Source organism: Dipodomys spectabilis, unplaced genomic scaffold, assembly GCF_019054845.1.
Source record: "Dipodomys spectabilis isolate Male_0828 unplaced genomic scaffold, ASM1905484v1 ptg000365l, whole genome shotgun sequence".
Lineage (NCBI taxonomy): Eukaryota > Metazoa > Chordata > Mammalia > Rodentia > Heteromyidae > Dipodomys > Dipodomys spectabilis.
In genome coordinates this window covers 17,755,948-17,773,952 of record NW_024871042.1, presented here as the reverse complement: position 1 = coordinate 17,773,952, position 18,005 = coordinate 17,755,948, and positions in this window count along the sequence as shown.

Below are 18,005 nucleotides of genomic sequence, written 5' to 3'. Positions count from 1 at the left end.
GTGAAAGCAAATATCAGAAAGTTTGAGTCCTAGTTTTGGACAAAAAGAAAAATCAGTATTTAGAATGTCAAAATCTAAAAGCAAACAGATTCCTGACCTCTAAGCAAGAAAAATATGATTATTTTGTACCCTTCAACAATATCTAAACAATTTAATGAATGAATTGTAGTAGAATTGTAATAGATCTTTTCATATTACTCATTTGGAGAATTCCAGGTCCAGTTTGAAAAATCTAATCCCAGCACAAATTAAATCTAAATTTTAAGATAAGAGAAGAATCCTGTTGTTTGAACATCTTACTGCCCTCTAAAGAATCATAGAAACTTCAAGCAAACTAAATTTTAAACATATTTAACCAAGTCCCCACCTTACTAAAAAAGGCCAAAATGAATATGCTTAAATTTTTTAGTAATGAGGTACTCAATATCTCACAGGGTAGATACCACTTTGGAGTAGATCAAATTGGAATAGAAAGTCCACTATTACTTTAATTTTGTTCTCTCATTCTGTGACATGTATCCAAGCACCCAAATATTGCCCTCGATTCATGTATGAGGAAGCAGAGGGATATTAAAGCTATTTAGGCAGACTTAAGTTGAGCTTGGACAGAATGTTTGGAAAAGCTAAACTAGGAAATGAGTCAGGAAATAATACATTTACAAAAACATATAAGCTCCTCCAGTTTATCTGATTGATTTTTTAAATTCTGTACCATGCTGGATAGGCCCATAATGTTATCATTTATTTTCTAAAAGTCTCTCATAGTAAGATTTTTAATATCCAGCACACTCATGTCAAGTACATTTGACAAGTGTGGAATGTAAAAGAATATTGACTTGTTGATATACTTATGAGGGTACAGACCAACATTTCAGGACTTTTGTACTCAGTCTCAGCACTTTTATGTCAACTGATATTATTTTCATCCCCAATGTGCTTCTAACTTGTTAATACTCAGATAATGGAAACAACTTCAGAAAATTGAAAAGGTTGCTAAGGAAGAATTTCCTTTAGTTATTTGCCCTCATATGTAGATAGCAACATGTAAGTTTTCACAATGAAATGAGAATCTCTTACATACTTAAAAACATTCAGTGAATCTTACTTCACTGTTCCACTGTTTAAAAGTATCATGATTAGTAATAACTGTATCTACAAAATACAAAATGCATAAATATATGGACTATATCCTTAAGACCCACCACAGACAGTAACTATTGATTGAATATCAGTGTTCCTAGGAAATCCTTCATTCTATTTAGTTTAAGTTCTAAGCTTATATTCCTATATTCTTTAACAGGTGGAGAACCCATAAAGAATGACCTAGGTTTCAGATACCTTACAAACCCTGAAAGAATATATTTATAGATTTAATTAGTTCTCTTTTTAAACAATTGTCTGGGAAATGTTCATTGTCACTCTTTTTTTTTTGGTCGGTTGTGGGGCTTGAACTCTGGGCTTGGACGCTATCCCTCAGCTCTTCAGCTCAAGGCGACCGCTCTACCGCTTGAGCCACTGCACCACTTCTGGCTTTGTAGTGGTTTATTGGAAATAAGAGTCTCACGGACTTTGCTGCCTGGGCTGGCTTTTGAACCGCGATCCTCAGATCTCAGCCTCCTGAGTAGTTAGGATTACAGGCGTGAGCCACCAACGTCCAGCCATTGTCACTCTTTATAGACTAGTGACAATATTTCACACAAAATTCTTCAAACTGCTAATCTTCCAAGAATTCATAATTGGCTATGAAATAGGTCATATGACATGGTACCAACAATGAAACCTGTTGGAATTGAAGAGAAATGGGATGGATGGAAGTAACAGAGGGTGTTAAATTGATTTGAATAGACTGTTCATCTGTAGAAATGTCACAGTGAACTCCCACTTGTACAACTAACATATGCTAATTTAAAATATGTCTATAGCTGGGTGCTGGTGGCTCAAGCATATAATCCTAACTACTTAGGAGTCTGAGATCCGAGGATAAAAGCTCAAAGCCAGCCTAGGCAGGAAAGTCAGAAGGACTCTTATCTCTAATTAACCAGCAAAAAAAAAAAAAAGCCAAAAAGATAGCTGTGGCTAAAGTAGTAGAGTGCTATCCTTGAGTGAAAAAGCTAAAAGAGGGCTGGGAAGGTGGCTAAGTGGTAGAGTGCTTGCCTTGCATGCACGAGCCCCTGGGTTCGATTCCTTAGCACCGCATAAGCAAAAACAGCTGGAAGTGGTGCTGGGGCTCAAGTGGTAGAGTGCTAGCCTTGAGCTGAAGAGCTGAGGGACAGTGCCCAGGCCTAGAGTTAAGGCCCCAAGACCGACAAAGAAAAAAAAGCTAAGAGATAGCACCCAGGCTTGAAGTTCAAGCCCCAGTACCTTCATACATGCAGGCTATGTTGTTAGCACACAGAACACTTGTTTGGGAGAAAGGAGCATCTGGCACTAATACAATGTCTCCAGAGCTGGATAAACTTGGGTGAGAATACCTTTCCCTGATAGTTTTGAAAGGCTTCTTGTTGGCTTCCTGGAAGAGCAATTCCCTTATGTTGACACAGCCACCTTGGCACAAACACCTTGTGATGTAGGAAAACAAAATAACTTTTGTCCTCCTCCTCCTCCTCCATCATCAGCACAATCATATTCATTGCAGCATTGTTTACCAGAACTAAGATATGGAACCAACCCAGATGCCCTTCAGTAGATGAATGGATCAAGAAGATATGGTATATATACCAATAGAGTTCTATGCTTCCATCAGAAAGAATAATATTGCCCAATTCCTAAGGTAATGGAAAGACCTGGAAAAAGTTATATTAAGTGAAGCAAACCAGACCCAAAGAAAAGTAGATTGCATGGTTTCCCTCATTTGTAAGAACTAGAATATGTCTACAATATTCTTAACAGGGGATCTCAATAACCCAATTGCTAAGTGCATAGGACCATATATAATGAAGCTTGTCAACATAAACTCCGAGAATTGGGAACAAGAGAATTTTATTATGCCCTGTATGCAGTTGCTTCTCTTTTTTTACCTCTCTTTTGGTTTTCTTTGCCTTGTATATCAATTTTTTTCAATCTGTGGAAGGGAAAGGGAATCACAGAAATAGCAGGACAAAGGATGAACTAATGCAACAATGATACTCACTTGACACTACATGGGAAATGAAATTTACAACTTGTGGGGGAGAGAAAGAGGGTAGGGAGGGGTAAATGTGAGAAAATGAGGGATGGGGTAGCAGTGTTTAAAAACAAATGTACTCATTACTTTATCCCCCCCCATCACTTTTTCAATAAAGTTTAAAAAAAAAAAGAGGTCAGTCGGAACCTTGACCCTCCCTGCCCCACCCCAATTGCCACGTACTAGGCAATCTGGACATCACAGTGGTATAATTGAGATGGTGTTCCTTAAAAGAGCAGTGGTTTCCTCTTCTAAATAGTGAATTTTCAGATGGATAATTCTGCCATTTTTCTTTTCTAAAAGTCAGGATCAGCTTGTGAAAAGTTGTTAGACAACATGTTTAATGTGAAATGTCAACCCTCATTCTCAACTTCCCCTATTCAGACCTTCAAATGAAGATGTCATTCAGTTTTTTTGTTTTTGTTTTTTTTGTCCAGTCGTGGGGCCTGAACTCTGGGCCTGGGCGCTGTCCCTCAGCTCTTCAGCTCAAGGCTAGCGCTCTACCACTTGAGCCACAGCACCACTTCCAGCTTTTTTTCTTTTTGCTTATGTGGTGCTGAGGAATCGAACCCAGGGCCTCAGGCATGCAAGGCAAGCGCTCTAGCACTGAGCCACCTTCCCAGCCCATCATTCAGTTTTATAATGGCTTTCTGACTTTGATAGTCCATCTAAAAAGGGAGTTTGAAAGTTGTTGTGTACTGTTAAAAAAAAACAAAAAAAAATTATTTGCCCATGTCCTGCCTGAAATGCGATGATTATTTATGAAAAGTAGCTTTAGCAAAGCTGGATGCAGTTGGGCTTGGGGAAAAAAAGCTCCATTTTAGTTATAATGTCTCTTTTTTCTCATAAGAGTATGTGTTTTAAACCAAACCTTTTCTATATCTTCCTAATCCTCATTCCTATGTGCACCTAATGATTCCCATTATTTTCATAGGAATTGTAATTAGTCTCAAGTCTAAGTTTTCTCTCTCTTCTAATAGCACTCAGTACCTTTCCTTCCTTAATCTTAAAGAATTTCACAAGGTTCTCATGAATAGCTTGTTACTGGATAATTAGCCACAGTCAATACTTCATATTTGAATAATATTTCAGAAGAACTTATAAATAGGAATCTATGTACTCATTATCACTTTGATTAATTATTTTCCCTTCTCCACCATGGGAAGTTTATCCTGGTTTTTTGTTCACTTGCCACAAAGACTAGGAAAACTGAGCTTAAAAGTGCAATATAAGCTGGAAGGAGCATGTCTAAACTATAGTTATTAAATGATCTTTTCCAAGAGAAACTAGGAAATGATTTTTAAAATGTTACCTGCTAACTAGTAAATATGATCTCAAATAAGAAGGATGATGATAATATCCTTGAAAATAGAAATATTTTACACAACTTAGAGTCAAAAATGATTAGAGAATTAGATGTTCACACTTATACAAACACACACACATATACACAGACACAATGCTCATGTAAACATGCACACACTCTCGTGGAGGGCATCTTATGAATAAGGTATATTTATACTCTGAAATACAAATGGGTATGATACTGAATCTGTCCTCTACAGGAGGAACTAAGCTTCACAATTTAGAGCACTCTAGCTCCGATATTAGACAAATCATATTTTAGTTCTTTACTTTGCCCCTAGCCCTCTGACATTAAGCAATTTACTTAGCCTTTGGCTATTCAAATTTCTCATCTTATTATATTATATGGCCAACTAAGAAGGAATGTTTAAGGATCATTCATTGAAGTGATAGGCATATTCTAAAAGCTTAATTTGGAATTTCTGAGGTTTAATGAATATCTATGCATCCTCCTTCCTTCCACTTTCCTCTGTACTTTTTTTTATGTTATGGATAGCATGTAGCAGGTGCAAGGCTGAGACCTATTTCTGCCAAAACCAATTGGATATTTATAACATCATTCATGGGGCCTACAAAGCAGAGTGCTTTAGGAAGCCAACAAGACACCTATGTGTCTGACTCACCATGCATTATAAGGGCCTTATATAGTGTGAAAAAGGTGGGCTTGAACTCAAGACCAGGGTACTGTCCCTGAGCTTCTTTGCTCAAGGTTAGTGCTCTTCCACTTTGAACCACCACACCATTTCTGGTTTTCTGGTGGTTTATTGGAGATAAGACTTTCCTGCCTGGGCTGGGTTCAAACTGAGATCCTCAGATCTCAGCCTCCTGAGTAGCTAGGATTATAGGCATGAGCCACTGGTTCCCAGTTTAAATACATTTTTATTGTTATTGTAAAGGTGATGTACAAAGACATTATAGTTATATGAATTAGATAAAGAGTACATTTCTTTTTTAACAATGTCACCCCTTCCCTTGCTGTCTCCCAGTTTTTCCTCTGCTGTCTCCACCCACAAGTTGTATATTTCATTTTCAGCACAGTGTCTATTGAATATCACTGCTGCATTTATTCACCCTTCATCCCTCCATTTCTGTGCCTCTCCTTACCCTCCCAAAGACAGAGAAGCAAGAAAACAAGGCAAAAGGAAAAGAAAACAAAAACAGCAACAAAGAAGTGAAAACTTTTTTTCTATTTCCTAGAGTTCATCTTGATAAATATTATTTTATATGATCAGATGCATATAGGCATTGCGCCTTTGTGTTCTTTTCTTAAGAATATCCTCTTTTGAGGCCGGGTACCGGTGGCTCACACCTGTAATCCTAGCAACTCAGGAGGTTGAGATCTGAGGATCATGGCTCAAAGCCAGCCTGGGCAAGAAAAGTCCATGAGACTCTTATCTCCAATAAACCAACAGAAAACCGGAAGTGGCATTGTAGCTCAAGTGGTAGAGTGCTAGCCCTGAGCTGAAGAGCTGAGGGACAGCACCCAGGCCCAGAGTTCAAGCCCCATGACTGACACACACACAAAAAAATCCTCCTTTGTTCTCACTGTGTGTGGATGCATATAGACCTGGATAATTTATTAGTGTTATTTTTATTTGTTTACCATACTCAAGATACAAAATCAGTCTAAATGCACCTCAGTGGACAAATAGATCAAGAATATGTATATGTACACAATGGAATTCTACTCATCCATCAAAAAGAATTATATTGTACCCTTCAAAAGGCAATGGAAAGACTTAGAAAAAATTGTATGAAGTGTAGTAAGCCAGATCCAAAGAAACATAGGATGCACGGTTCCCTCATTTGTGGTATAGAATGTCCCTATAAATCTACAAGTAAAGCACCCTGCAGAGTTTCTTTGCCTGGGGACCAAAGGTAAAGAATTCAAATGGGAAAAACATTAAACCTTTATTTTCCCTAACCTCTAACCAAAATTTGGTCTTTCCTCTAAATATTGATACAACTAAAATCCATAGTTGTTCTTAGCAGAGTTTGAGATTACATCATTAATGGAAAACCCTTATTCTGAAATTAGCATTGTTCTAGCTATCTGGAAGTTGTGAAGCTTCATCTTATTAGAACTTGTAGTTCGGAGATCAGTTGGTGGATCTAGTTAATTATGCATTAATAAAGAAGCACAAGTATAGCTATCATTAGTTGTATTTAATGATATTTCATTAATTGTCAATGTAATTTTAAAGTTCATAATGCTCTCTTTTTGCCACCACTTAAAAGCATTATTCTGAGAAGAGTTCTAGAGATTTCATCAAATTTACAAAGGGGTCAAGCCAGGCACTGATGGCTCATATCTGTAATCCTAGCTACTCAGAAAGCTGAGATATGAGGATCATGATTTAAAGCCAGTCCAGGCAGGAAAGTCCATGAGACTCTTGTCTTCAATTAACCACCAGAAAACCAGAGGAGGTGCTGTGGCTCAAAGAGGTAGAGCCCTAGCCTTGGGTACAAAAGCTCAGAGACAGCTCCCAAGCCCAAGCCCTTAGTTCAAGCCCTATGTTATACCAAATAAACAAACAAGCAAACAAACAAAGTTCATTCCTGACCTGTGCCTGATTTCAATGAAAGAAACACTGAGAAACATGGTTTGGATAAGAAGTACCCCACCCTCCCCCGCGCCCCACTTCAAAAAAAAAGTTCATTATATTAAAAGCTTAATTGTCAGCTGCTGGGGCTTTCAGGAATGGATTAGATCTAGTTTCATCAATAGATGAACCCATTGATGGATTTAAGATGGAAACTAGGAAGTGAGGCTGAGTTGGAGGAAGTAAGTCACAGAATCTCGCCTTGTAGGACATATATCTTATTCCTGGCCTCTTCCTCTTCCTTCAGTCAATCTGCTTCCTAGCTGCCTTGAGGTGAGCACCCTCCTCCACCACAATATTCTACTCAGCTGACATGGGCCTGAACACTTTGTAACTATGAGTGAAAAACAATCTTTCCTCTCTTAAGTTTTCTAGATATTTTGTCACGGTGATAAAAAGTGACTGATAGGGGCTGGGAAGATAGCTCAGTGGTAAAGTGCTTGCCTTGCATGCCTGAGGTCCTGGGTTCGTTTCCTTATCACCATATAAGCAGAAAAAGCTGGAAGTGGCGCCATGGCTCAAGTGGTAGAGTGGTAGGGACAGCATCCAGGCCTAGAGTTCAGGGCCCATGACTGACAAAAACAAAAAACAAAAAAAGTGACTGACAGTCACCAGAAGAACCAAGCAGACCCCTGCAAAATGGCATCCTCAAAGTTCCTGGCAGAATATTTCCAAAGACAAAACTATCTAGACCTTGAAGAGTACAGCTATTATGGAAATGGTATGCACTATTCTGTGCCACTGAGGACTCCATGACTAACGAAGACCATGGTATCTCTAAGAGACAAAGAAGTGTTTTATTAATTTTAAATGTGACACTATAGGATTGAAATCCAATAGGAAGCATAAAGCTGCTGTCAAGGGAGACAGGCTGGCTACTCATGATGAAAACGAAATATTTATAAAGTTACCAATAGGTCTTAAAAGACTAATCTGGGGTAAAAGGAAACTAGAACTAAAAAGTCTTGTATAATAAAACAATCAACTAATAAAAGAGCAAACAAGACTTCCGGACCAAGATGGCGACGGGGCAGTAGGGAAACGCCACAGCTCTCTCCAACCAAAAAGAGAGTTCGAGTTCCAACGCTTAATCTCCCCTAGAGACCGACAACAACAAAAAGACGAACACTCAGAGAAAAACCAGAGGTGGAAAATAACAAAAAAAGAAAGAGAGGAAAAGAAATTCAGAACAGAGAAGAGCGAAGACCCCTCCCCCAACCTTTACTGGCCGCGTGGCAGTGCGCCAAGCCGCCGGCCAGCCGGCCCGGCGGGGGCTGCCGGAGCCACAGAGACACAGGGGGCTGCTTGCAGATCACCAGGTACCGGATTGCAGAACAGCGGATCGCCAGGAACAGAGAAACCTACCAGCCGGGAGTCTCCACGAGGATCCCACCCCCACCCCTCACTCTCCACCGGAGCGGAGAGGCTCCATACCGCCAAAGCCGCCCGGCACCAGCAGCGCGACAAAGGGACCTGTCCGCAGACCACCCGCCCAATCGCGATCGCAACGACCCGGCGGGGGGCCGCCCAACCCAGCCCGCAACCACCCCAACTGAACTCGGATTGCAACAACAACTGACGACCTACAGGGTGAGTACCCCACAGGGGACAGTGAATCCATCAAGGGAGACCAGAGCTGGAGGGAATCCCCAGACCCTGACCTAGACTCCCTACCCCAACACCTGGACCACAGGACCCACTAAAACTGGGAACTGTTCGAGAGCTCCACCAGCCGGTGGAGCACACTCTGCTGGCCAGGCCAGAGCAAGAGTGCCCCTGGAAGGGAGCCTAAATGCCCAAGCCAGGAACAGCGCCCCTGGGTCAAGACTACCAACAGTAGAAGAAATTTGAACTGTGTCCTCCAGGCTGCATAACCTAGGTGGTATACACATTAGCACAGGCCTAACGAGCGCGCTCCAGGCTGGGGCCGGAACCAGGCCCGGGGACCGGCGCCTGAACAAAGCAAAAAGGGTCAGAAGTGGGGCTGTGGCTCAAATGGTAGGGTGCCAGCCTTGAGCTGAAGAGCTGAGGGACAGCACCCAAACCTAGAGTTCAAGCCCACAACCAGCCCAAAACAAACAAACAAAAACAAATCAGGAGCCCATAGCAGACTTCAGTATTTGGGAGAGTGCATCCAGAGCATCTGATCTTCCCAAGAGCACCCGCAGGAGCAAACACAAGCAGTCTAGGCTGCTCAACCCTTCCAAAGGCGGGAATTGCCAGCAATCTACAGCAGAGAGCTGAGAATCCTAAGTAAGTCAGAATAGCAGCTGGAAATAGGCTCCCAACAAAATCCAGATCAGGCACAGACTCTCTCTACCAATACAGAATCAGCAACCAAACAAAGACAGACACACCAAAACAAGATTGAAGAGCAGTCTCCTGAACCCCCATGCGAAAATCACAGAGAAAAATCACAAGGTTTACCACTACCCAGGACAGCAAGCTCACCTCAAAAGCCAGCAGCCACGCAGGGGAGAGCCCCAGTGGGAGCAAAGCAGGAATGGAAGACAAAAACTACATCCAAGGGTTGCTGGAGGCAATGACTCAAGAAATAAAGCGAGAAATGGATCAGAAATTGAAAGAGCACAAGGATGAACTATCAAAAGATATACAGGATATCAAACAAAAGTTGGATGCAAAAATAGAAGCTGCACAAACCTCAGTAAGAAGTGAGATAAACGCCAAATTAGAGGTAATGCATAATGATCTCACCTCATTGAGAGGTGAGATCAGTACTCTGAGAACCAACATTGAATCCATAAAGGGATCCATTTCCACCATGCAAACCACAATAGAAGCCACGGTCAACAGAGTGAATGAAATGGAAGGTAGAGTGTCAGATACAGAAGACAGAATACACCAACTGGACCAAAAAGTGACAGATATGGAAAAATCACTCAAATTAAACCAAAGGGAAATTCAAGAGCAAGCAGATAATGCTAAAAAATTTAACCTTCGCATAATCGGAGTGGACGAAGGTGAGGAATTCCAGAGCAAGGGAATGCAACACCTATTTAACAAGATAGTCAATGAAAATTTTCCCCATCTCAAAAACGACCATCTTAACTACATTACAGAAGCTTATCGAACCCCCAACAAGCAAGATCCCAGGAGAAACACTTCTAGGCACATTATAGTAAAAATGATGGATCTGAATAATAAGGAAACAACCCTGCATGCAGCAAAAATGAAGAAGGAGCTATACTACAACGGGAAAAAAATTAGAATCACTGCAGATCTCTCCACACAAACAATGAATGCAAGAAAAGCCTGGGAAAGCACCATACGAGCCCTGAGAGCCAATAACTGCCAACCCAGACTGATATACCCGGCAAAGCTAGCATTCACATTCGATGGAGAACTGAAAACTTTTAATAGCAAAGAAAAACTAAATGAATACATAAACATTAAGCCAGCATTACAAAGAATTCTAAGAGGGGGGACACAACCTGAAGAAAGCAACCAGGAACTGGGACCTGCCCCAAACAGGCATTACTCAAAGTCTAACTGAGCAAGCACAGGAGGAAAGGAAAGAAGAAAAACTTAGGAAAACGGAATGGCAGGGACAACAATGCATCTCTCTATACTTTCTCTTAATATAAATGGGCTGAATTCGCCAATTAAAAGAAAACAAACTGAGGACTGGATCAGAAAACAAGACCCATCCATCTGTTGCCTTCAGGAGACCCACCTCTCAGCCAAACATACAAACAAACTCAGAGTGAAGGGGTGGAAAAGGATCTACCAATCAAATGCCCCCAATAAGAAAGCAGGTGTAGCTATCCTGATATCTGACAAAATAAACTTTTCGTTAAAATCAGTACAGAAAGACAAGGACGGACACTACATATTAATAAAGGGAACAATCCAAGAGGAGGATATAACCATCATCAACTTATATGCCCCAAATATCGGTGCACCCAGATATGTTAAACAAATGCTCTCAAACTTACAGAATAAAATAGATCCCAATACGATAATACTAGGAGACTTTAACACGCCACTCTCACCAAAGACAGGTCTACCAACCAGAGGATTGGCAAAGAAGCTACCGAATTAAGTGAGGCCATACTTCAAGCGGAATTAACTGACATCTACCGAGTATTTCACCCTAAAACAACACAGTACACATTCTTCTCAGCAGCTCATGGAACTTTCTCCAAAATAGACCATATCATAGTTCATGCAAGGAACTTAAGCAAATACAAAGGGATCGACATAATCCCTTGTATCCTATCTGACCACAGTGGAATCAAGCTAGCTCTCAATAACAAAGCATACCGCAGAAATTTCTCTAATACATGGAAATTGAACAGCACACTCCTTAACAAGGCCTGGGTAACAGAAGAGATCAGAGAAGAAATAAAGCATTTCCTAGAACTCAATGAAAATGAAAACACCTCACAAAGAAACTTGTGGGACACAGCAAAAGCAGTCCTGAGGGGCAAATTTATTGCCCTCAGTGCCCACATCAAGAGAATGGAGACAGACCAAGTAAATAATCTCATGTTGCAACTAAAACAGCTAGAAAAACAAGAAAAAATGGGACCTAAAGCTACTAGACGAAGCCAGATAACCAAATTGAGAGCAGAGATTAACCAATTAGAAAATCAGAAAACCATAACCAAAATAAACCAAACAAAAAGCTGGTTCTTTGAAAAAATAAACAAAATTGATGGCCCGTTGGCAAGATTAATTAAAAAAAGAAGAGAGGAAACCCATATTAATAGGATTAGGGATGCCACGGGAAACATCACAACACGTACCCAAGATATCCAAACAATTCTAACAGACTACTTTCAAAAGCTATACTCTCTAAAGGAAGAAAATCTGGCGGAAATGGATGCATTTTTAGAGAAATACAAGTTACCCAAACTGAGCAAAGAAGAAGTTAACCAATTAAATAAGCCAATATCCTATAATGAGGTACAGGAAGCTATCAAAAGTCTTCCAACAAAAAAAAGCCCAGGACCAGATGGATTCACAGCAGAATTCTATAAGACCTTTAAAGAAGAACTAATACCCATACTCCTCAAGCTCTTCAGAGAAACAGAGAAGGAGGGAGCTATCCCAAACTCATTCTACGAAGCCAATATCACACTCATCCCCAAACCAGGCAAAGACCCAACCAAAAAGGAGAATTACAGGCCAATTTCCTTGATGAACACAGATGCAAAGATCCTTAACAAGATTCTAGCTAACAGAATCCAGAAACACATAAAAAAAATAATACACTATGATCAGGTAGGCTTCATCCCAGAGACACGGGGATGGTTTAACATATGTAAGTCAATAAATGTAATCCAGCATATCAACAGAGCCAAGGTCAAGAATCACATGATTATTGCCACAGATGCAGAAAAGGCCTTTGATAAAATTCAACATTCATTCATGCTAAAAGCTCTGGAGAAAATAGGAATAGAAGGAACATTTCTAAAAACAATAAAAGCCATTTATGACAGACCAATAGCCAATATTATACTTAATGGGGAAAGGCTACAACCAATCCTCCTAAAAACAGGAACAAGGCAAGGATGCCCACTGTCTCCACTCCTCTTCAACATAGTCCTAGAACCCTTAGCCAGGGCAATAAGGCAAGAAAAAGACATTAAAGGGATCCGCATAGGGAAAGAAGAAGTTAAACTATCCCTTTTTGCAGACGACATGATACTATACCTCCACGATCCCAAAAACTCCATCCCCAAACTTTTAGAAATCATAAGTCACTTCGGCAAAATAGCAGGATACAAAATAAACCCACAAAAATCAGTTGCCTTCCTATACACTGATAACGCACAGGAAGAGAGGGAAATAAAGGGAGCAACCCCATTCACAATAACCTCCCAAAAAATAAAATATTTAGGAATTAACCTAACCAAAGATGTAAAAGAACTATTTAATGAGAACTATAAAAAGTTAAAGAAAGAAATTGCAGAAGACACTAGGAAATGGAAAGACTTCCCATGCTCCTGGATAGGCCGACTTAATATAGTAAAGATGGTGATACTTCCAAAACTAATATACAAATTCAATGCAATTCCTATTAAAATCCCAATGACATACATCACTGAAATACAGAAAACAGTCCAAAAATTTATATGGAACAACAAAAGACCTAGAATAGCCAAAACAATTCTAGGGGATAAAGACAATATGGGAGGGCTATCCATGCCGAACTTCAAACTCTACTACAGAGCTATAATCACAAAGACAGCATGGTACTGGCACAAAAACAGACCCGAAGACCAATGGAACAGAATAGAAGATCCAGATATAAATTCACAGGCCTACAGCCAGCTGATATTCGACAAAGGAGCCAAAGACATACAATGGAAGAAACACAGCCTATTCAACTGCTGGTGCTGGGAAAACTGGGCAGCCACATGCAGAAAACTAAAAGTGGACCCCAGCCTATCACCGTGCACCAACATCAACTCAAAATGGATTAAAGACCTTAATCCAATCTCTGAAACTACTACAGGACAGAGTAGGAAGAGACACTTGAACTAATAGGCACAGGAAGGAACTTCCTGAACAGAGTCCCAGGGTCACAACAAGTTGGAGAGAGACTCGACAAATGGGACTACCTTAAAATAAAAAGCTTCTGCACAGCTAAATCTATCGCAACTAAGCTAGAAAGACAACCAACTAATTGGGAAAAAATATTTACCAGCAATATATCAGACAAGGGGTTAACATCCTGTATATACAGGGAACTCAAGAAACTAATCCCTCCCAAACCTAACAAACCAATTACTAAATGGGCAAGGGAACTAAAGAGGGACTTCTCAAATGAAGAAATAAAAATGGCAAAGAAACACATGAGGAAATGTTCATCATCCCTGGTGGTGAAGGAAATGCAAATAAAGACAACCCTGAGATACCACCTTACCCCAGTCAGAATGTCCCACATCCACAAATCAGCCAACGACAAATGCTGGAGGGGATGTGGAGAAAGAGGAACCCTATTACACTGCTGGTGGGAATGTACACTTATACAACCACTTTGGAAAGCAGTCTGGAGGGTCCTTAGAAAGCTAAAGATTGACCTCCCTTACGACCCAGTCATACCACTTCTAGGCATCTACCCTGAACAACAGGAACCAATACACAAGGACACGTGTACCTCTATGTTTATTGCAGCACTGTTCGCAATAGCTAGGATATGGAAACAACCTAGATGCCCCACCACAGATGAATGGATCCAAAAATTGTGGTATCTATACACAATGGAATATTATGCAGCCATTAGAAATGACAAAATAATGGCATTTGCAGGGAAATGGATGGAACTAGAAGGAATCATGTTGAGCGAGGTAAGCCAAGAACGAAGAGACAAACGGTACATGGTCTCCCTGATAAGTGGATGCTAAATCCAAAAGGTTAGGTGATACGACAAAACTAACAGGACTTAAGAAACAAAGAACTCCCGCTCATCTGGTTGAACCACTACTAAATATCCCCATGCTGCTGATCACAAACATGGTATATAACATGTGAACACTGTTATATATTACAGACTGTGGTAGACAATTTGCTCCAGGGAAGTTAGAATGAACTTGTGACTTTGAAATTATGTAATCATTTAATCACAATCAAAAAAAAAAAGAACCTCGGGGAAGGGAGGGAGGGAGGGGATGGTAGGGGGAAAACAATGGAGGGGGTAACAATGTTCAAGAGGAAGTGTACTCATTACCTCACTCATGTAACTGTAACCCTCTGTATAGTAGCTTTACAATAAAATAAAATTAAAAAAAATAAAAATAAAAGAGCAAACAATAAAACAGCAACCACAGTATCAATCAGGGAGGGCCTCCTAAAGGAGGGCTTTGGGCCAGCAATTTAAGACAGAGACAAAAATCAGCTGGTAAAGAGGGAATGGAAGATACTCTATGGAAACAAATAATGTCTTAAAGAACTCAGACTTGGAAAAAGCAGGTAGATTAGTCTGGCCTGAATTAACTGAGTATTTCAGAATGAAGAAGAAGAGAAAACTGATAGATAAAAAATTAAGAAGTTAGCTGAGATCCTAGCTACTCAGAAGATGAGATCTGAGGATCTCAGAAGGCAGACTGGGCAGAAAAGTTTGTGAGACTCTTATCTCTAGTGAGCCATCAAAAACTGGGCTCAAGTGGTAGAGCACCATCGTTAAGTGGAAAAGCTAAGGGAGAGTACCCTGGCACTGAGTTCAAGCCCTAAACTCTGTCTGTCTGTCTGTCTGTCTGTCTGTCTGTCTTTGTCTCTCTCTCTCTCTCTCTCTCTCTCTCTCTTTTTCTTTCTCTCTGTTTCTGTGTCTGTTTGTCTGTCTGTCTGTCTCTCTCTCACACACATACATACACAAAAGAAAAGAAAAGAAAAGAAAAAATATTAGTTCAAATTTTATGTGCTAGGCTGAAGAATCCTCTGAAGGTATGTAAGGAACTAATTGACAGATTTTCATTTCACTGCTTTGATATGGTGAGGTAAATACATTTAAAAATCACATTCTGGACTACCTGTTTTAGCCTGCCATCTTTAATAATCACCCTTCCTTCTGTTAGATTCCAAGGCATTATTAATTCTCTGACAGAAGCCTAGGAAACACATGGGTTTCAAGATTTTCAAAAGGATATATTTGAATTCTTCTTCCCAGTAAATCTGCTTTCAGGAAAGTCATCTTTTAAAAAAGTATTTTTAGAATTTTTATATGATCATTGACATACAAAAATGTCAAAGTCAAAATGTTATGCTTATATGTATTAACACATCTTTAACAAATTGAGCATGAAAGAAAAAGTATTCTGGTCTGTCAATTAGGTCATTTTTTTCTGCTTACTGATTGCAGGAGTGCTTATATGAATTCCAAGGGTAAGATTTGAAGTGGATATAGTTGCTTTTCAAAATTCACACTTGTTACAGTGTACTAATAATGGTTATATATTTTATGATGTCTTTATATCCACAGTGGAACAATGGCTCAAATACTTACTCATTGCATTTCTTCTTTTAACTTAAATACTAATTGCCTGCATTCCTTACTAATATAACTTGTAATTGGATATTGCCATGAGTTGGGTGGGTCAAGATATCTACTTATTTGCTTATCTCTAAACAGGGAGTTTGACAAGCATTGGATGATGTTACATAATTTGTGAAATTATATAGTAAAAAGAGTTCTTTCATCTATTTTGTCATATAATATGTGTAAGTAATTTTAGCTTTCAACACATGCTAAAAGCTTTTAAAACTAGTTTTAAAATAGCTGCTTTTGTTTTATCTTACTGTGGCTCTCCTCCTCTCTTCTAGGTCAGGGTAAATTGTGCTTTTTCAATTGTGTTCTCTGGATTCAATAAAAATTTTAAAATAGTTAAGAAAGCTGCTTCTCACCTGGGCATACCTAGAATCCCAGCATTCAGGAGGCAAGGAGATTACAAGTTCTATGCCAGCCTGAGCTTCATAGATTCAAGGATAGCCCTGGGCAGTAATGAGAGATCTCACCTCAAAAACAACTAGAGCAAAAAGATATGGGTATGTGCCTCAGCAGTCGAGTACTTTTCTAACAAGTGTGAAGTTCTGAGTTCAAACCTCAAAAAAGAAATTATAATAACATTGATCATATAAACAGTAATGGTCTCTGTTTCTAGAGAAATGCAAGAAACAGCTTTTTTTGTTGTTTCCCCCAGAAAGAGTTACCCATGAAGCTCAGGCTGGCCTAGAACAGCTTTTCTTCATTATCTAACGATTTTATTGAATGGAAGAAGAATATTCAACCATTGCATACTGTTGTGAAATTTCAGAGCATTAGAGACAAAACAGATCTTAAGAAAGATGGGTCACTGTTTGAAACAAGAATACAGGTTGACCCATTTGTAACAGTGAGATGGACAAGACACTACGCTGAAAATGAACTTTACAACTTGGAGGGGAGAGGGAGAAGGTGGGGAGCTGGGGAGGGAAGGGATAGTAGGGGGGAAAAACAAAGGAGGGGGTACCAATACTCAATAGGAAATGTACTCATTACCTTACTCATGTAACTGTAACCCCTCTGTACAGTATCTTTACAATAATAGATAGATAGATAGATAGATAGATAGATAGATAGATAGATAGATAGATAGATAGATAGATAGATAGATAGATAGATAGATAGATAGATAGATAGATCACATTGAAAAAGAACAGTAATTTCCAGGCACTGGTGACTTATGCATGTCATCTTAGCTACTCCAAAGGCAGAGGCTGGGGTAGTGGGGGATTGAGGCTTGTGGCCAGCCAGAAAAGATACAGAGAAAGAGGCAGAAACAGAGAGGCAGAGGCAGAGGCAGAGAAGCAGTAAGAAATTGGCTAACATCTGTCTCTGCCAGGGTTAGGCTGCTGGCTGCTGGCTCCACTGCAGAGGTATGGACGAGGCTGGCTGGACTTTTAGGTAAAGCCTCCTTATCTGTCTCAGCTTGTCTTTTCTCCTAGAGTTGTCTTCTTCACAGAAGGAGATTCCTATCACTATTCAGGGTGCTTCTATTCACTTTGTTACAACGAATTGGAACATTCATGTAACACCATGCTACTTTGAAGAATCTAGAGAAAAAGCATCCACTTTTCCACTGGAATTGAGTAAATAAAGCACTCGTAATTATGCAGGGAAAAAGCAAAGAGGAGTAGCTGTCTGTTTTTAGAACCAATATGTAATTTCAAAACCTTTCTCAGATCTATAGAAAACAGCTGCTTGCTTCTAATCCATTCTTTACCTTTCTGTGTGTCTGCAACATTCACTTAGACATGAACTTCCTTCCACCTGAAACCATCATTACAATTTGTCCACCTTTGTTTCTAGTCCTATTTTATTTGAATCAAACATCTCAAGCTGGGGTGCCAGTGGCTAACACCTGTAATCT